This window comes from Cryptomeria japonica, chromosome 5 (genome assembly GCF_030272615.1).
Source record: "Cryptomeria japonica chromosome 5, Sugi_1.0, whole genome shotgun sequence".
NCBI classification, from domain to species: Eukaryota; Viridiplantae; Streptophyta; class Pinopsida; order Cupressales; family Cupressaceae; genus Cryptomeria; species Cryptomeria japonica.
The window spans coordinates 434615195-434636760 of NC_081409.1; the positions used below are offsets into that span (position 1 = coordinate 434615195).

The following is a 21566-nucleotide window of genomic DNA, read 5'->3' on the forward strand; positions in this document are numbered from 1 at the left end:
CCTTGTAAATAGATAGTTTATGGACATCTAAGATGTGTTATTCTGTCGATGAATTTCAGTAACCAGAGTAGCATTTTTTTTATGTTTTTCGTTATGCTTACCACAAATTTTGAATTTATTGACTTATTTAAGAGTACAATATCTGGCAGTTTCCTTTTGCATTCTTCTTTACCCTATTCATCTTCTTTTTAAAGAGTCTCCGAAATGTTCAGATTTCTTTTCTTATTTTGCTGGGTGAAGTGATAAAAGCCATTTACATTGAAATTTGGGTTCAATGCCCACTCTCATAGAGATTAAAAAATATTTAAAATTAAAGGCTGTAGGAACATGTCTGCAGAGAGAAGAGACATAAATAGACCATAGACAGTTTCATATAATAGCTTTAAGAGCCACCATCCCATCCTCATATCCAATAACAAGCAAATTTAAAACAGTGAACATATGCATTCACATTTACAATTGTATAAGCTATCACCATGCCCAGGAACACATCACCTTGAAGTCAGATTCAAAGAAGATACTCCCATGAAGCTGCCTTTTGAGGTCATCAACAAACAAAGCCAAAAATTGGATTTCCACTTTGGTGTAGATGCGAAAGTCCTAGTATTGCTTATAGAAGACTGGAGGAAGCTTCCCACTTAAGGGGTATGGGAGAGCATCCTCACAATGAACGGGATCATGAAAGGTCTGGTAAAGGTGTCCAATGAAAAGCCTACTACTTAGATTTTGTAAGAGTTGAAGGATATTTTGTAACACAAGGAACACGCTTGTAGGATTTTTAATGAAGGATGCATGCTCTAATAAGGTTTCTCCTAGATGTTTAACATTCACGCTTTTCTTTCATGGAGCTGAAAGCTGCCCTTCTATGAGTGATATGATAGCCAATATGTACTCCTAACTTTGCTGAGAACTTATGAGAGCAGAGAAAAAATGCAAATGGCACTATATAAATGCTAACATTTGCTAGGGCTTGGATTTCAAGGAAATGGAGAGGAGATATGATGGTGAAAACGTGAGGTAAGTGATTGACAGGATGAGAAGTAACATATTTGTAGACAAATGTTTGTTTGGATATAGATGAAGTTGTTTGCCCTCTCGGGTAAACGGTTAAATGCAGAACGTAAATGTACAGAACATAATGGAAATATATTAAATAACCAGCCTCTATATTAATTCCACAGTCCATGTACAATAAGTGCTTATAACATTACATCTGACACGACTAACATGATCCTTTCGAAGAAAAGGTACACAATATATAATACCCGAAGGGGTGCGACACAACCGTTGCGACTCCAACTACCTACCCGTTGGCTAACTAACTGACCGCCGTAACTCATTATTACCGATGACAACATAAACATAATATAACAACATAACATAATGATTATTCCCGGCAACATCATCCCCCCCAAGAAAAGAAGTCGACTCCGACGACTTAATACAAAAATAGAGATGAACGGCAGGAACTACTGACGCCAGTCGGGCCCGGATCTTATACACTTGCTGCGTCCTCGCCTGAAAACCCTTTTCTGCTACCATCCGATGCTCAAGTGCGGAATTCACCAATATTGCTTCCTTTGCCATCACAGTCCTGCTTAACCCAAACTTGTCTGCAAAACACGTTTTTCAGTCTCAGGTTCCACCAGCTGCTACTCAATTGATACTATCTCCCTAGCCAATTTGTCCTCGATAGCCACCCGTGCTGCTCTCCCGGCATCCAACTCCTGGGTACGCTGAACTAAGTCTCACGCGACTATTGCCTCCAACCTGGTGGTCAGCTCCTCCCGAGCCCTTTGTGCATCCACCAAGGCAACCTCACGTCCAGCCGAGACATACTCCGAGTTCCTCAAAGCATACCAGTCATGCCTAGAGGTGGCCACAATCCGCTGGCACAAATGCTAGGAGACATCTCAAATCCTCCATCACACTCCCCAAAGGCTAAAAACTGAACTGAATAACTCCCTGGTGTCATACAATTGCGCGGACCTACAATGCCTTCCCTCAAACTCTGTTTGTTCCCAACCTCCAAATCCGTCTCCCTCTATGGCTTATGGCTTCCCCGCCAATGCTTAGTTGCAGGCTTCTTTCTCACAGTACGGACAACCAGAACACTTCCCGTGGTCTTTTGTAGCTCAAAATAAACTGGGGGTCTGGGGGCAACGCCCACAGCGGGGTCGAGGGGCAGCGCCCCCGCGGGGTCGAGGGGTAGCGCCCCTTGCGGGGTCCTGGGGCAGCGCCCCCGCCGCCAACACCAATTTACAACCCTCAGAACCATATGAAAGTCCATGGCGCACAACATTTCAGTGATATTTTAAGATGCCAAAAACCATTCTTTTCCACTCTGAATTTCCAGTGTCCTGGCTTCAAACTCCAGCAAATCATTTTAAATCTGGCCGTCGTCGTTTTTTTTTTTTTTTTTTGGCACTGTAATGTCCTCGATGGCACCCCGGCCATACAACCTCCCTGTACGGTCAACAACAACATTGGCACCTCCGATCGTGCGGCCACCTTCCTGTGCGGCCTACACCCCTCTTACCATACGGACACACCTCCACTGGCACCTCCGATCGTGTGGCCACCTTCCCGTGCGGTCGACACCCTTATTATCGTACGGCGGACCATGACGACGGAGCCGCTGCGCAGCTGTGCGGGGATTTATGCTGGGTGTGCGGTTGACCACCGCACGATGGCATCCACCGTCGGTGTCCACCGTACGGTGTTACCACCGCCGGTGGTCACCATCGGTGTTACCACCGCACGGTGGTCGCGGTCGGTGTTGCCACCGCCGGGGTGGCCCACCGCACGGTGGTCACCGCCGTACGGTGGTCCGTTCCTTTTTTTTTCTTTTATATAATTTTTGACCGTACGGTCGCCTGCCATATGACCATACGTTTTTTTTTTTTTCTCATCTCCTAATTTAGTTGTCTTAGAGAGTCGTTTGCTCAGGTCCCCTGTCTCTGGGATTGCCCTTCATCCTTCTCGGTTTTTCTCGCCCGAGAGTCGCCTGTTGTGGTCCTGTGCCTCTTGAGTCGCCTGCCTGGCCTCTCGAGTCCCCCTCCATCCTCTCGGGTCTCCCTCCGGGCTCTCGGGTGTCTGTCTGGCCTCTCGGGTCCCCTGCGCGCTTCGCGTGGTAGGGTTTCAATTTGTACCCGTTGGCGGCCAATCTATTTTCAATGGCTATCGGAAGACCTGGAACCACAAATTCTATAGGGACCACGACCTCCTTCCCGTACATAAGAAGAAGAAGAATAATAAAGATTTTGAAGACTGCGGTCTTCCACATAGGGTTCCAATCGTTGCCAACACTCTTCGGATTATCTACGTCGCTAGGGTTTGGGGCGTCTCCCTTCCAATATTCTTTGTATTCCGGTAGGTACACCTCTGTTGGTTGCTCTGGTTCCTCTACTTCGAGCCTGTAGCTTTGGAACATTTCATAATCCTCCATTTGCTAGTGGAAGAGCCCGTTAAGTGAGCATACCTCATCTTCAGAACATCCCTCCAATTCGAGCACCCCTTCACTGTTCGGCTCCATCGCGTTCTTGCCCTTGCTTTCATCGGGACCCCCTTCCCCTTTATTAAAGTCCTCTGAGTCTGAGTCGGTAGAGGCGAGCTCTTCGCCAACATCTTGGGTGTGTAGGTCAATGTTATATTTCCGCCCTCCCTTCTCCATGGAAAGTGTATTTTTCTTCCAGTTGTGGTTTACCCTCGCGTTGATCAACCACGCTCTCCCCAGGATGGCGTCATAGCCTTTCTTCTTCGAGGGAATAACCACGAAATCTAACAAGAATGGTTGCGTACCAATTGTCACTTGCTGGGCCATCAACAGGCCGAGTGGCTTAATGCCGTGTTGGTCCGCTCCCACCAGGTTGAATGTGGGTGGCCACAGGGTGGGCTTCCCCAGCCGCTTCCATGTTTCTTCTGGTAGTACATTCACCCCAGATCCCCCGTCCACAATGGTGTCCTTCAAAATGGTCCCACAGATACCCATTTCTACCACAGCTGGGTGTCTACCACTGCTCAAGGCTAGTAACATCGGGTCAGTCGAAGGGCTGACGGAAACCTCCACCTGTGGTGTACTCTTCGAAGCGGTGGCGGGAACCCCTACCTGTGGTGCACTCGACGATGCGGTGGCGGGAACTCGTACCTGTGGTGCACTCGACGATTCGGTGGCGGGAACCCGTACCCGTGGTGCACTTGACGCTGCGGTGCTTTGCACATTGGTGAGGATGGCAGTCCTCAATTGTGGCATAGAGTCTAGAAGGTCTTTTACCTTTATCGGTACCTCCATTTGCAAGATTTGCCCAATGATGTTATTTTCCGCTTCTGTACGGAATGATGTACTCGCCACCTCGTTGTCCCATCGTTCGGTCGTCATCTCACGTTCAATATTGGCCTTTGCCTCCCGTAATCTCTCCTTCTCCGTACGGGGGTCGGGATAAGTGGCTTTTTTCGTCTGGGCGCGGGTGATCGCCAGTACTTCTTTCTCACCAGTCTTCTCAGCCTTCTCAATGTTGAGGAGATTAACCCCTGCCTGCGGGCAATTTGCGTCCTCATGGTCGCCTGGCCCACACCAACGACAGAGGTGCTGAGGGGTGGCTTCCTTCGTGCAATCACGGGCGAAGTGCCCCCACTGATTACAGGCCCTACATTGGATAATTGGCCGGCCCTTGGCGTCATACTGGATACGGCTTCCGTTATTGGTATTGTTGCTATTCCTTCCACCGCCGCGTCTGTTGTCCCGGTATCCTCCAGATGATGCCGTTGTGTTAGTATGTTGACCGGTACCCGCTGGTGCGGATGTTGTGGCCTGCTCCGTGAACAGCACCTGGTTCATTTGCGTAGTTCGGGTTTTCATGTTGTATGGGCACTCCTTGGTGGAGTGTCCCATCACTTGGCAAATCTCGCAGATTGCCTTCTTTTGGCAAGTACCCTTTGTGTGCCCTTCCTCTTTGCACTTAGTGCACCATATGTCCCCTTCGTTCCGACCAGTGCTTCTCATTATTTTGAATTCCTTTCTCATTCGCTCCATGTCTTTCTAGAGCGCTTGCACCCGTTTGCCAGCCTCGTCGTCGCTGCTGCTTTCCTGTGAAGAGTCATTGTCCTCGGATGAGGATTTATTACTTTTCTTCTTCTTTGATGTTTTGTGTTCGCTCTCCAGGTCCATCGCCCTATTATAAGCGTCGTCATATGACGTCGGGGGTACAATTTTCATCTTCCTCCGTAGGGAGGATTTCAACCCTTCAACGAACCATCGTTTCTTCAATCCATCTGCGGGTTGGCTTTCCATTTTACCCAAGAGTTCTTTCAGCCTCCGACTGTATGCCCGTACTGTCTCCCTGGTACCTTGTTTGGTACTATATATCTCCGTTACAATTTCATTGTCATCACGGAGCAATCGAAACTCCCCCGTGAATTCCTTCTGTAGATTGGCCCACGTGGCCACTTTTTGCTTGTCCACATCGGAGTACCAATCTATGGCAACTCCTCGTAACGTGGCTGGGAACTGCTGTACCCAGTCATCCTGGTCTGTTACTCCGTTGGCGGACCAAATGGTTTCACATGTACGGCAGTGCCGTAAGGGGTCTTCCTTGCCCTCCCCTGTGAACTTTGGCAATTTTTGTTTACTCGCCATCACACCGTTGGGTCTCGCTCCTCTAATTCCTTGTGTGCTTGTACCTGGTGATCCTCCGCCTCCTGCAACTGAACCTCCACTCGTGGGTCCTCCGGAAAAAGTTGCTGACATCGAACCAAACAAATTGCCTCCCGTACGGTACCCTTGTGCTCCCTCGGCACCTTCGGTCGTACCGTCACCTTCCGTTGTCTCCCTCCGGTTGTCCTCTGAAATGGACAAATTCTTTAGCAAGTCTTTGGTAGCGTCGATCAGGTTTAGACTTCGCCTTGTTTGTTCGACCAACTCTTCACGGCTTCTTACCCTATGGTGGTATTCTGGCGAACTGTAGAGTTCTCCTTCGGCACCCTCCGTGACTCCTTCTGGTAGCCCTACAACAGTGTAGACAGTTGTTGTGACCATTTCACACATCGCCCCATTAAAATGGGGACCCCCTCTTTTTGCTTTTGTTTCGCCTGCTCTTCTCTCTGGTCTTAGGGTTTTGATTAAGTGAGTGAGTCGTCTGGACTAGGGTTAAGCCTTAGGGGTTTCTATTGGATATTTTCAAGCCGAGTCCAGTCAAATTTTGAAGGTTATTAAGCATCCTCCCGAGGGTTGCAAATTTTGAAATGAGATGAGCCTGTCAGGAAGGTCAAGTATGTCTCAGGTTAGGTCTAGTCAAGATTTTGAGGGCAAATTCAAATTTGGTCTAAGTGTTAGCATTTTAGTGATGGAATTATGCATTGTCTTGTCAGGGTTATTTTTGGCCAAATTTTTGATAGCTTGATAACCGATTCCTGGCCTTGGAAATAACCTAATTATGCCTTGTGAAGTGACTGGAAACCTAAATTTTGGATATTTTGGCTTATAGAAGTAAAATCGCTCCTGTCCCTCTCCCAGGGACCAAGGCGAAAATGATGTTTTGTGCATCTTGGTTATTGACTTGTTTCAATGTTTTTGTGCAGGGTCACCAGGGGATATGATCGAATGTGAATTGAAGATTTTGTAGATTTTGAAGACTCAAAAATGACAAGTTTTTTAAGGTTTAAGGCAAAATCGCTCCTGTCCTTCACTGAAGGACCAAGGCGAAATGGCTTGTTTTGATCATTTTTTGATCTTGGTTGATCGAACTGGAACATCAAGGACGCACTGAAGGATGAAACGAGCATAATGGAGTATCCAGATCTAGTCGTTAGCAATGAAAGGTTGTACTTTTGGCCTAGAAAGATAAAGGCGCTCCTGTCCCTCACTGAAGGACCGGAGCTTGAATACCAAGTTTGCCTTATCCTTGCAAGATTTAAGTGATTTCGCGATTTGAGGAGGACAAGGAAAGTATGTTTTGCTCGTTGAATATAACTTGAATGGGCCACAATGGAGAAAATCGACCCAAGTTGCAATAGGCGCTCCTGCCCCTCTCCAAGGGACCAGAGCGATTTTTCAAAGGAAGCTCCTGTCCCTCTCCAAGGGACCAGAGCGATTTTCTCACAAGGCAAATTTTGGGCAAAGGTAAAGCGAATTTCAAGTTTGACATGAATGAAGGCATGATCGATCCATTGAAAATAATTTTGAAAGTTTGCAAAACATAAGTGAAGCTCATAATGGCCAAGGCGCTCCTGTCCCTCTCCAAGGGACCAGGGCGAAAAACACATTATCATGTCTTCCCCTCTTAATTTAGACGAATCCAAGCCAAGGCACAAGATGGCGATGATATTTAAAGCACTACAAGGAAGGACGAAGTTGCAAAGACCACAAGACTTGATGAAAATGGCTCAGGCGCTCCTGTCCCTCACCAAGGGACCAGAGCGAAATCTTCAAGTATGCCTAATTTTAGAATGCCACCTTCGTTTCAAAGACTCAAGATGGAAGGCGGAGTGATATTCTACGGTCAGAAAGTGATTTAAAGATGACACGATCAAGGGTTTGTACCAAGAACTAAAAGGTGCTCTTGTCCTTCACTTAAGGACCAAGGTGATTTTCATAAAAACAACCATTCCCTTCCAAGATCATGCCGAAGCAAGATTATGCAAAGTCAAAAATGTCTTTCGAAGGACGATGAACAAGAAATTGACTCCAAAGATCGACAATCTTGGGCACAAATACAAAAATCGCTCCTGTCCTTCACTGGAGGACCAGGGCGAAAATCCTTGGAAGAGCTCATTTTGTCTTGAGAGGGCGAGTGAAGCATGCATTGAAAGGACGAATGAAGATCATTGATTGCCCTGCAACATGAATTGGCAATCGGAAAGACAAGGACTAAGGACAAAAGTAAGATCACTCCTGTCCCTCACCAAGGGACCAAGGCGAAAGTGTTTTAAGGTGCACTCCTTCCCAAGATGGAATAAATCAAACTCAAGATTCCAAACGAAAATGCCATTTAGGACGTCCAAGATAAGACTTTGAACGTGAAAAGCAAGAAATACAAGGTAAAAAATGAAGGGGCGCTCCTGTCCCTCTCCCAGGGACCAAGGCGAGGTTCTCACATACCAATATTTTACCATGCCTAGGCGCCAATGTCCTCCTCTAAGACACATTAAATGCCAAATTTCGCTAAAAACTCCAAAATCTTTAAAAAATTAAATTGACATTTAATAAGGGCGCATATCATTTAATAATTAATTTAAGCCTTTTAAAAAATCGAAATTTTAATTACAAAGGCATTTAAAATTAATTATTATTAAAATTCAAAGTGCTTAAGGTGTCTTTTTAATGTTTTTTGCCAAAGTCGGCCTCTCCTTTTATTTAATTTTTATTTTTTGGCCTATTTTCCAAGTCGGCCTATGGGCAATTGCAAGGATGAGCGCCTATATAGTTGAGGAATTTTGAAGCATTTTAATCCATCATTCAATCATTCATTCAAATGCGATTTAGAGAAGCAAGAAGGAGTGCGAAATCTGGTCTAAGAGGGAGTGCGAACTTTGTTGGAGGCTAGAGGTGGAGCGAATTTTCCTCAAGGCGTTAAAGACCAAAAGGTGGTGGAGTTGAGGCTCGTGAGGAAGACCATTAAGTTGATAAAGGAGGCGCATTTGCTAGAAGACTTCGATCTTCATTTCACCTAGCGAATTTCTTAATTTTGCATCATTTTTAGAGTTAGTTCTCAAGAAGAGGTATGGCGAGATCACCCTTGTTCAAATTTTGAAATTTTTGAATTTCGAATTGCATAGTTATATTTAGGAAATGATAATTCAAAGATTTATCATGAAGTTTCCTAAATTTAAAACTTAAATCTAGTCTATATTTCTATGTCGCAAAGTATATTGCTTATTATGAAATGTTGTGTAGGTATCAAGATGGCGACCCCGAAGGCAGGAGCATCCACTAGTCGTCCAACTCTCATGAAGGAAGATCAAAGGAATGAAGAATTGGAGACCAAGATCGTGTCAAAGTGGAGTAACATTGGAGATACCAGCTTGGGGAACTTCAGTGTGAAGAAGTTTCGAGAGGTCCCTTACATCGGAAAGCCATCACCTGTCTCAAGGAGAGTAATTGAAAGTGGCATTATCAAGGCGGCCGGCTTCCCTCCAGCAGTCCAGTGTCCTGAGCTGATCATCGAGTGTGCCCGCCATTATGACCTACAATCCAGATCAATCGTGTCCAAGGAAGGAAACACTTTGGCTTACCTTTCAGAGGAGGCTATCAGTGAAGCTCTCCATCTACCAGAGCATAAAGATATGATTTACAAAAGCTTGGAAGGAGCTAGATCCATGTACGAAGATGATCCAGACACCTGCTTAAGCATCATCAATAAGAATTGGTTACTCAAGAGTCGTCCTCACCTGAGCAAGGTTCCAAACACACCACATAGGATCGACTTCCAGGAGGAGTACAGAGATTTGATAACTCTACTCAATCGAGTTACAGGGGCTCCTCAAGCCTTCTATTTTGAGAAGTGGATGTTCTATTTCATCCAAGTGATAGTTCAAGGGAAAGGGACAATTCATTGGGCTAGAATTATTAGCCATTGCTTGGACGTGCAGTTGAGAAGACTGAAGGCTACCAAGTCATTCCACATGAGCTCGTACATCATATATGCCTTGATCAGGAGTTTTGAATATGCAGGACTACCTCACAGAGGAGTGATTGGAAGAGGACCAGGGGAAGTCAGAGTTTGTGAATCCTACGTTCATTTGCATCATCCACCGGGAAGTAACTACAAGTTAGTTAATGATACCTTCACGATGAACATCACCAGGACATTGCAAGGTGGGATTCACAACCGGATATCTCAAGATGCACAAGAGCTTGTAAAGAGGTATGGTGCTTGGTTTATCCAATTCCAGAAGTTTACATATATTAGAGTTCATGGATGTCCTTCACCTCCATATATGTTGCCAAGATATCCGACAGATAGAATAGTGTTACTGGAGGTGACTAGTCAGTTGGCGGCTTATGCAAAGGCATTCAGACACAGGCATGGAAATGGAATTCCGGTGCCTATCATACTAGGGAATTCAGTTGAGGTATGTCCTAATGCTCTAGCCATGGATGATGCAGAGAAAGAGTTGGCTTTATATTCATTTTCATTCTTTGCCTTGAGAGAGAATTTTGATCCTTATGGATATGTAGAAGAAACAGTTGGTAGAAAGTACAAGCACGAATCTCAGATAGAGGACTTTCTGATAAATCTCTCAAGTGATTTAGAGGTGAAAAGAAAGCTGCATTCCAGATTACCTTTGGATCTCATCAGGAAATGCAAAATTTACAGAGTGGCCGATCAAGCCCAGGACAGTGGCAGACATCTCCAATCATCTTATGACCGAGAGGACAAAACAGTGAAGATAGATTGGAACGAGCCTGAGATTACAGACTTGAGAACTTTGATGGCTCCGATTTTGTCTTGTACTCGCAGATGGGTGGATATACAACATCAAAAGTTGAGAGAACAGAATACATCGATGACTTTTACTTTGGAGGAAAGGCCAGGGGAAGGAGGAGCAAGCACAAGCGAAGGCAATCCTCATCCTAGGAGCACAAGTGAAGACAATCCTCACCCTAGATGCGTAAGTGAAGGCAATCCTCATCCTAGAAGCGCGAAGAGGAAAGAAAGACTTGAGAAAGGGAACCCTCCAAGAAGAAGCAAGAGGCCCATTGAGGTCACTCATCTAGCACATCTTCCCAACATGAAAAAAGGACAAGTCAAGGACAAGAGAAGAGGATACTCGAAGTTGAGGAATCTATGGAATCAATGGTTCAGAATGATAAGCATGAAGAAAGGCAGGCACCTCAACGTTCATCAAGTCAATCTCCCCAAGTCAATGAGCTACATGAAGACAGGAATGATGACGAAGTGACATCTCCTCTCCGAGAAGAGGGATCAGTGCCTAAAGAAATACAAGTTAGAGAGACAAGGTCCGCCATTCCAGACTGGTTAAAGGAGAGGCTAACGAGGGTGATTGTGATAGAGGATGAAGATAATGTAATTGATTTAGAAAACCTTGTTGGAAATTCTCAGGAAGTAACAGAAAGGAGGAAGGCCACCAAAATTCCAAGATGATCAGAGATGAGACAGGATCCAGGAAATTGCAGATAGCCACACCAGTAGTGGACAAATGTGAAGGTGAAATCCTTGCAGAGGAGTATGACGTAGAAACATTTGAGCTTGGTCCACTCACAGTCGAGCAGACACTGGATGAGGCCACTAATTCATTTGAGGCACTTAAAGACAAGCTTAGAGAAGAAATGGAAAAGAATAGAAAGCTTGAGCGAGAGGTCGGTGCTTGGAGAGGCTACTTTAACCATCTCAATCAGCCTTTGGGACGTCAGGATCCAGCAGTATCTCCAGTGCAAACACTTCCCCTTGAATCAGTTGGCGAGGCAGAAAGAGTTAAGAGCTTGGTCCAGCTTATGAGCTCTTGGATTGATAAATCCCATACCGTTGCCATTGAGTTCGCAACAAGAATGATGCAGACTACCCATCGAGCTATCCAAGTCCTTGAGATCATTCACAACCTAATGATAACAGTAGCCGCCTTTGCCCACACTAGAGATGTTATCATTCCTGTTCTGCAAGTAATCAGGCAAACACCAAGGAAGATCTTAGCACAAGAAAAGATAATGGATGGAGGTGCTCATAATTTACTTCAGTGGTCAACTCTACTTCAGATGAAGGAAGTTCTTTTCGAAGACATTAGTACGAAATGCAATCAAGTTGAGGAGGTCATTCATCCGATTCAGGACAAGGTGTTTGAGGTGTTATGTTCTATTCTTGGCAGAAGGATTGAAGATGAGACAGATGTGAATCTTAAAGAGATGGAGAAGGTCAAGGACATCTTTTGCAAAGATGAGAATGTTATCACAGATGAGCAAAGAGATCAAATGTTCGCCACTATGCTCTTGATTGAGAAAATCAAAGAACTCGAGCCTGGATGGGACGTAGCTCTTCTCAAGGCTTTTGATCAGATCATCCACTTGGAGGAACGAATGAGGAATCTTCCAGAGATTCCTATTGCAGAGATTGAAGGAATTGTGTCTAGATTCACTGCATATGCTAAAAAGGAGCATTGGAAAGGGAACAAGGTTCTAGAAGAGAGGTTGTTATAGATGATGTGGCACCTTAATTATCATTGGTCTATGTTTCCTAGATTTTTGTGCCAATTAAATATTTGGCTATGCATTTAATATTGTTCAATAAAAGGGGAACTTTTTGTAATAAACCCTAATTAGGGTTTAGGTGTCAAGATCTCAGCCGTTGATCTTCTTTTGATCTGGGTCGTTCATTGTAATTGAGGATGCTATAGATACCCTCATTCATTTTCATTTTGTAATTAGAAAATAAGAGAGAGATAGGGAATAGCAGTTAGAATTAGAGCTTTTGAGAAGAAAGTTATTTTGTAGCAAGATTGAGCATTGAAGAAAGAATTTCAAGCAATTGTTGTCTATGTTGACTTTGAGATCAATAAAATATTGAAGTTATGGTGTTTTATTGCAATTCTCGTGGTTATCTTCATGGTTGTTTACTTTCTTGAATCATTCTCAGTCGAAGTAGTGTTTAAATTTGAAGGACTAAGTGTTGAGCTTGATCTTTGGTGAGATTCACATTCCAAACCACTAGCTTCTTACTGATTGTAAGGACGCCTTGTGTGGTCAACTAGAAATATTTGGATTACTTAAACCTTCAATCATTATTGAATTATTGATATGTACCTTCATGGTAGTGCCTATGATTCTTGATGATTTGAAAATCAATAATCACCTTAGAAGATCGCATCAATCTCAGTGGAGTTGTAATTCCTTGGCAACACTGAAATTGGTCGAATCTTGCCAAGTCTAGCCTACATTGAGTCATTCTTAGGATTAGATTAGAATTCATCCCTTGCAAACCTGACCTTTTGATCTTTTTGAGAACTTGTTAGTTTTAGGAAAAACTATTCCTGAACGGAAAGGTAAGGCCCCTTGATGAAATAGCATTCACAATGACCACTGGTGCTTATCCACACATAGAGACCCTACATTACAGATTCTTGGAGTCATCCTGATTGATCCTTCTTTGCGACATCTTCAACGATCAGAGGCTTTATTCAAGAGAGGATAAGGTACCCTTGGGTATTTTATTCTGTGTGAGGCAGTGTACAAAATACACGTCAACAACAGTGTAGTTCTCTCCGTCTATCTCTGCCTCCGCAACCTCCGTGACACCTCCTGGGTTCCCTTCGGGCAACCCCTCTGCCGATCGTCCCTCGGCAAGTTGCCTTAGCCTACGCCTTCGTTCTATCTGCTATCTGAGATTCAACGCTGTTTGTGCCACTTCCCATTCGTCACTCTGTATCTTTTTATTTTTGTCCTTATTTAGTCTATTGGGCATAAGTCACTTCCATACACAGTAAACACACGCCATGTACACAAAAAAACTTTTATTATTTTTATTTTTATTTTGCCTTTTGGCCACAATTTATATCAGCAGTGTGTCGGGATTATTACAAGGTTCAATTTCCTCCTGGCCTGGCGCCATCTCGTTCCGTTACCTGTCGGCTGTTCTCTTCGTAGCGTTGCAGGATTTGTTGTCGTCGCTTTTCCTGGGCAATCTCCTCCAGGCGGGCCTGTTGTGCCAGCGATGCCTGTGCAAGCAACTGGGGGAGGTGGTTCATCAATCGGTTTACTGCCAGGCTAACCTCCAGCGTTGTCCACACGGCACTTGGTGGGATTTCTGCCTCCGCCGCTTCTCGTCGAACGTATGTCTGAATGGCTACTTGGAGCAAAATTGAAAATTCTCGCGTTGCTGTGTCTTCTCCTGTATAAAGTTCTGTCCGCGCATCGTCGGCCTCCGGGTTTACTTCACCAACGGGGAGGCCCATTGTGTCTGTGCGCCATCCGTGTCTTCCGTTCCCGAGTACGTCTAGGCAGCGGCGCCAAATGTTTGCCCTCTCGGGTAAACGGTTAAATGCAGAACGTAAATGCACATAACATAATGGAAATATATTAAATAACCAGCCTCTATATTAATTCCACAGTCCATGTACAATAAGTGCTTATAACATTACATCTGACATGACTAACATGATCCTTTCGAAGAAAAGGTACACAATATATAATACCCGAAGGGGTGCGACACAACCGTCGCGACTCCAACTACCTACCCGTCTGCTAACTAACTGACCGCCGTAACTCATTATTACCGACGACAACATAAACATAATATAACAACATAACATAATGATTATTCCTGGCAACAGAAGTCACAAGTCAATCAAATTATCTATGGGTAGATTTGTGGAACCACATATGAAGCTAGGTTGCCTGTTCGGGTTCGGGTTCGAAGAACCAGTTCGTCGGTACATCAAAATTTTGAAATGGGGTTTGGGTTATATATATATATATATATATGCAGCCTATAAGCATGAATTAAGATTAGAATGTCACATAATATCATATAAACAACAAAAACACCATAAACTTGTAATCATAGCATCATGATCACACCATCATAGCATCATATACTTCAAGTTCAACATCAAAATATTAAAATGATAATATCAAGTTCAACTATTATTGTTTCAGAATTCAACTTGCAACAATTGGAACTTTATACTAAGTTTAAATCATCTAATGGATTCTTCTTCTTTTTCTTCTTCTTCTTCTTCTTCAATGCCATTAGTTGATTCACAAATACTGCCGAGGCCAATGGGATTAGCCACACCAATAACATTCTTGCTGTCCAAGTCCTCCAATGCAGCAACTGCAAACTGAGAAGTGGAAGCATCCAAGTCCGTATGCTCATCTTTGACTCCCCTTCTTTGTATTCATTCTGCTTGTGTGAAAGGAGGCGCAAGTTGGAATGCAAATATAATAAGTTCTCTGCTCTTTTTGATTGCAACCTATTGCGCTTTACTGAGTGCATGGAAGAATATGTGCTCCAATTTCTTTTTGATGTAGATGAACTAGCAACTTATGAAGACCAGACAAAGTAAATAATTAAAACTAAATTATTAAAGTAATAAAATTACTAGCAACCTATGAAGACAAAGTAAATTAAAATTATAAATAAAACTTGTGATATAATTTTGATTGCGAGGGGCTACATCAATTGGAATCGTTGGCCATGGAGGTACCACTATCTATGAGCATCCTTCTTAAATCAATGACGAAGAGCGTCAATACTTTAGACCTCTTGTATTCATAAACTCTATGAACTCATTTGAAATCAAATCTCGCAATATCATCATCAGGAAAGAGTCTATGGAATGCTGCCTTGTATTTACCAGACACTTCTAAATCTCTATATGGTGGAAGCCTTCCCGGCACATCAAGATATTGTTTCTTATAATATTTTGGTGTCAATGCATAGGCAAGAAGATGTAGAGGAGTGTTCATCTTGTTTCATCGTTTTACAACAATTGTTTGAAGAAGGTCTCCTCGATGTCTTGCTTTTAGTCATTTATGATTTTATTCATCTTCTCAAGCATTGAGTCGATGCCATCATACACCTCTTCGATGCAAGGCCTATCCATGTCAGTGTAGCGAAGCAAGTCCATAATGAGCTTGGTGAAGCGAAGGAGATACTCCACATTTTTCCACCATGAGTCATATATAGACCAATTAGTGCTGATCACCATATTGCAAAGTGCCGCTTTCACTTTCACAAGTCATCTCAAGACGAATAAGTTAGATGCAAAATGGGTCTCAGCAACCTGTAATAGAAATTAAAGCAAAAAAATACAATTAAACAGAGACAAACATGTAAAAAGAATACACATTACACAATCAAATTATGAAAATCAGAAAATGTAAAATACTAATTTTATTTATTTTTAATTAAATTACTACTTCAAGTTCATTTACCTTCAATAGCTCCAAATTTGAGAATAATCTGAAAATTCCTTGAGACATGTGGTGGTTTGTGATGGATGTCCTCAACCTTTGCATACACCTCTTTGATCCACCTAATTTTATTGCCAATCTTTTGTAGCATAAGATTGAGTAGACTGCACAAGGTATCCAAAAGATATGTTGATAACACTCTTCAACCAACAAATCAACAGCTCTACAATTCTTTTCATTGTTCGTTATGACTTGAACAACATTTCTAGGTCTCACTATCGCAATGACAAAGATGCGAATATTAGCAATAAATTACCCATCTTTTACTTGCCCCTCACAATCCACGAATTTCAAAACATTGCCCCTTTAGGGGACACCGCTATGACATTGATCAAGGGATGGTTTCTTGAATCTTTCCACCCATTTGAAAAGATGGATACTTTTGTCTCAATCCATGAATCCCTTGTGGGCTTCAATGCATCCTCAACCCCCCTTGACCTCTCTTTCCAACAAGGTGTTGCGTATCTTCTCATAACCGGGGCCCTTTTACCCTTTTGGAGCTTCATTGACACTTTTCAACATCTTCTTCCAGTAGGGGGAGTGAACAACACTGAAAGGCAACCCCATTTGCATATATGCCTCTTGTTGTATGTATCTTGGTTGGCAATGTCTTGACTCTCATTTTGAAATGAAGTTTCCAAAGGTCCCTTTCTTTTGTGTGGAATGAGTGCTTGCGTTCTAGTGTCAAGCTCAACTGTGGTAATATAAAAGGGGTGGTCTTCTATCACAATATTCGAAGATGGGGCTACATTCCCTTTGATTTTTTTTAATGGGTTTATTTGTTTACGTGCTTCTCTCTCTTCTGCTTCTTCATGCTCCATGATACATTTTAATATTGTGTCATTTGGTATAGGAGCATTTTTTGGGGGGGGCATTTCTTGACTCCTCTTCGAGGTATTCCACACAAATGGCCTGCCACCCGAAAATATGAACTATTCCTTTCTTTATGACGACCCTAACATTTCCAATGAAATCCCTCACCTCTGTTAGAATATGTTGTATTCTTATTGTTAATGGTCAATTATGTAAATATCTTGTAATATTAGATTTTTTCTATTTTTACGATTGTTTCTTATTTAGAAACATTGTCTTTGTAAACTCTATAAGATCTTTCGATCTCTGTAAATAAATCATCTAATTTTTTATCAATTACTAATTGTAATATGGTATTAGAGTTTGAAAAGAAAAAACAATTTCATTTTTCTAAAAATTTCAAAAAGAATTTTTAAGTTTACTGAAAAACTATTTTCGAAAATAATTTTTTTCGAAAATCGCAATTCGTGGGTTTCTTTTGAAAATCGTGCCGTTGCAACTTGCACGCCTGTTTTGTGGTCGCATTCATTTTGCTCTTGTTTGTTTAGTGACAGGATATTTTTTCGTGTGATCTGCGTGCCTTTCTCTGCACGATTTTAAAAAAAAAAAAAAAAAAATCTCGACATGTTTATTTTTTGGCGGTTTTCTGTTTGTGTCAGCATCTATTCTTCTCTACATTTCGCGATCTTTGAACCCGCGACCACTTGTATATTTGAACGACGCAGTTTGCATTTTTTGGTGGATTTCCTTCTTGCGACGGGCCTTCTACTCACGATTTTTCTTTGATTTTGGGCGAAGGTATGTAAAGGTGGGAAACTAAATGTACCGTGATTTGTATTGGTCAATAAGCTCCTTTGCCGCCTTAGACAACCGTTCGTGGATCCTGCCCTATAGTAGCCTTGTGACGTACATGGTGAAAGCATTGTTCACCCTTTTATAGTGTTCAATTTTGTGCATATGAAGTTACGGATAACATTCATAAACTCGGTACTGTCTTGGTCCGTTTCGGGCTTCACCTTTGCATATCAATCCTTTGTATGTGACAAATCTTGCAAGTAAGTTCACAAGGTAGGAAGTCATTCCAAATGACTTGGTTTTCTCCACATTTCTCAACTGGAAGTCGAGGTTATCACTTATAATCTTGGCCCAATTGAACATTATTCCTCTTATACAATCCTAGATAAAGTAGAACATCCGACCCTCAAATAAGGCTCCTTGAGACATCCCCATTATTCAATTGAGCAAAAATATTAGGTCACTATATTCATCTTTGAAGTCCATACATAAGAGCCTCTTGGGAACCTTAGAATGGTGAGGCCTAGGCTCAATTATCCACTCTTTATTCACAACTGTCATGCATGCTTCCGCTCTCTTCAGGAATTTAGATTCATATTCATCTTTGGTTTTCTCTCACATATCCGCACTTCGGGGAATTCCATATACTTCCACGATCGCATCCTCGGCAAGGTATGCAAGCACGATCCCTTTAGCTGATCTGATCATTTAGGTCATCGGGTCATAGTGTTTTGCACAGTCCACAATTAGCTCACTGCATTGTATGCATTGAAGAAAGCCACCCGCTTGGTATATGCCACTCTTCATGATATTGGCGGAAAATGTTGAATGAAGTTGATTCTTTACTCCGAACATCCTTTGCCGCATCTGCTTCATGTCCAGGAATTCCATATTTGTGTCTGTGATTTTCTTCCATCGGGATGACAACTGTGAATCCGGATAGAAACCTTCTTGCACTATCATTAATTGTTCCTTCCTCGCAGCGATCCCCGCCTTAGACATGGCACTTGTATGAAACTCGAAGTCAATATCATGGAAAACTACTTAAAATAGTTTATTTCCAGAATTGTATAAGTTCTGATTTTAAATGATTTGACAAATTTAGAGACCTAAAATTAGGAATTCTAACAATATTCATCATGAATTCTGAAAATAAAATGAGAATCTGATAAAATAGGGTACAAAACCCTCATAAATCTTCATTTTCAGACTTGTATAAGGTCTGATCATAAAAAACAAAGTCTGAAGACAAGCTGGTATACTCAGCAAAATGACAAAAATGAGTTTGGGAAGTATACCACAAGTCCGATTACACTCGGGAAAAGGTGTGTATAAGTCTGATTTTCAATTCCAAAGTCTGAATACACCTTCCAAGGTCAAAATTTTGACTCCAAAAGTCTGAAGACAACCTGCAAATCACAAAAATTAGTGACTGGAACTAGTCACAGCCATGTAGAACACTTGCATTCGAATTATTTTACCTCTCCAAGGCCAAAATGATCAAATGTGGGCACAAATATGTGGTTGGAAGTAAGATTTCAGTCTGAAGACACCGCTGGTAATGGTGTTTCAGACTTACACCAGCAATGGTGCGCACCACAATATTCCCCAAAATTTCTTCAAAATCAAAATCGCCTGTGTAGGATGGCTGGAAAATGTAATTCAGATCTGGAAATGAAAGTAGTAATCAATGACCAACAACGACACCCAGCAATGGTGGTCAAAATCTTCAACAATGGTGGCCAGCAATCATTTAGACAAAATCGTCCAACCTTCCAGCCATGGTGCCAAGCAAAATGACCAATGGATGCCCTCAAACTCAGAAATTTCCAGCAAACACAAAATTGAGGCCTCTCCAATGGTGGCACCAAACTCATAAATCACCAAATGTGGCGCAATCAGCGACCAAACTCGCTGTAGTTCTTCCTCCAATGGTGGCGCCAACTCAGATTTGGGCAAAATCGCCACTCAAATCTGCAACTCAATCTTCAATAATGGTGTCAAGTTGACACTTGGGCAAAAATCGCCCATCTGGAACTCCAATCAGCCTCCAATGATGTCTTCAATCAGTCACATCAGCAAGATATAATAATATAATATTGTTGGCGGGGTCTCTTTATTCATGTTTTCACCCTGAAACTTCATCACACAAGCAATGTGGGATAAAAACTTGCCTTTTATACTTGCCTGGGGAAAATCTATTTGCCTTGGGATAAAAATTTATCATTAAATAATTGTTTCCAAGCATTAAATAATTAACAAGGCAAAAATAATTAAATGTGAGCACACTTGTCATTAAAATCGTTCACTTTTATTAAATTAGAGCCAATTGGAGAAAATCGATCCATGTTTGAATAACATTTTGCATTAAAATTCTTTATAATTCATCACAACTGGCACCTGGGGAAAATCGACCCCCGTCAGGAAACATTAATTTTATCATTTCATTCACTTTGTCCGGAAAAATCCACTTTGGGGAAAAATGTGGGTCATCTGGATACCCAATTCCTTCATTTTCATTCATAATTCCACTTTGAGGAAATTCGATCCTCATCAGGACAATCATCTGCTTTCATTTCCTTAATTTTGCTCACAAACTGGCTTTGGGGAAAAACAACCCCCATCAGGAGAAGGAATTGTGTCCACATTTAAGTTCATACTTCATTCTTGGGGAAATTCGACCTTCATTAGGAACATTTCCAACACTTAGACAATTTTTGGGCCTCCTGGTGGAAAACGTAGTCCATCAGGACAATTATTAGGATTCATGGGGGAAAACACCCCTCATCGGGAAAATGAGTGGGGAAAATCATGACCCATTGGAAAATGTCCTTTTATGCCTTAAAAACTTAGGAAAAAATGTCTTTCATTGGGAAAACTCATTTTTAGACTTTAATTACATGTTTTCCATTAGGACTTAGATGATTTTTGCACCACGAAGTATCCAGACATGTCAATTTTCATCATTATGCATTGGGACATTCACCATGTTAACTGAATTTGAGCGGAAAAATAGGGATTCCATCGGGACAAAGTGCAATTTTGACTTGATTATCCTCCTAGGAATGGACAAACAACCCCTAAAGGACCTCTTAAAAAATATCACCGACTTAAAACACATTTAAACTCATTTATGCTTAAAATCTAGACTTTGACAAAATTAGGATCACATAGATAGTTTAACATTTTATACGTTTGATCCTATTCAAAATTCAAAACGCTAATTGTTAGGTCTTGGGAAGGACAACTGAGAGGGGGGGGGGGGGTGAATCAGTTGTGAACCAGTTGTCAATAAATTGTAATCCAAATGCAAATTATTCCAACTTAAACTTAATGCCGGTAAAACAGATTAACAGTTATAGCAGTACCGGTTTAACTTAATGCATGAAACATAAAGAGAAACAACATCCAAAACACATGACACAAAGATTTTGATGTGGAAACCCGGTAAGGGAAAAACCACGGTGGGAAACCTTACCCACAATCAGATGATACTACTGCAGATAGTATGTGTATACAAATGGGGTCTGCACATGCAGAAAGGCCAACCGCCTAGAGCTCACTGCTCAATCACAAAATAGGAGTCGCATTGACTACACAATTGGATGGTTAAATCCAATGATAATGTACTGCTCAAAATAGCATCTCCAATGTTGGATTCAGTACCGGTTAAGCTCTGAACATGAGTGCCAAAACACCTTCATAACCTTCCTTCAACTTTCAAATAATGTCTGCGTGATTCGCACAAGGATCTGCTTATTTTCGTTCTTCAATATTCGAATACACTCATACCATATCTATATCCCGATCTTCAATAAGATCTTACAATCATTTATACAAAACCTAAGACCAAATGTATATGTCGGCTCACTAAAGATATTACAATTAAATCAATTACAAATAAGTCTTGATGCGATACAACATGTCAGCTCAATACATTTACCACAACATCCAATCAATAAACAATCTCCATAACGTGTCGTGCTGATCTGGAGTACCGGTCCATAACCTAGACCTATTTGCTGGCAAAGGCAAA

General features: G+C 42.1%; 1 protein-coding gene across 1 annotated transcript in view; it reads left to right on the forward strand.

Moving 5' to 3' along the window:
* The window catches only part of LOC131061072 (serine/threonine-protein kinase STN7, chloroplastic-like), a 136253-nt gene that overhangs the window by 96160 nt on the left and 18527 nt on the right, over positions 1 to 21566 (forward strand). The window lies entirely within an intron of this gene.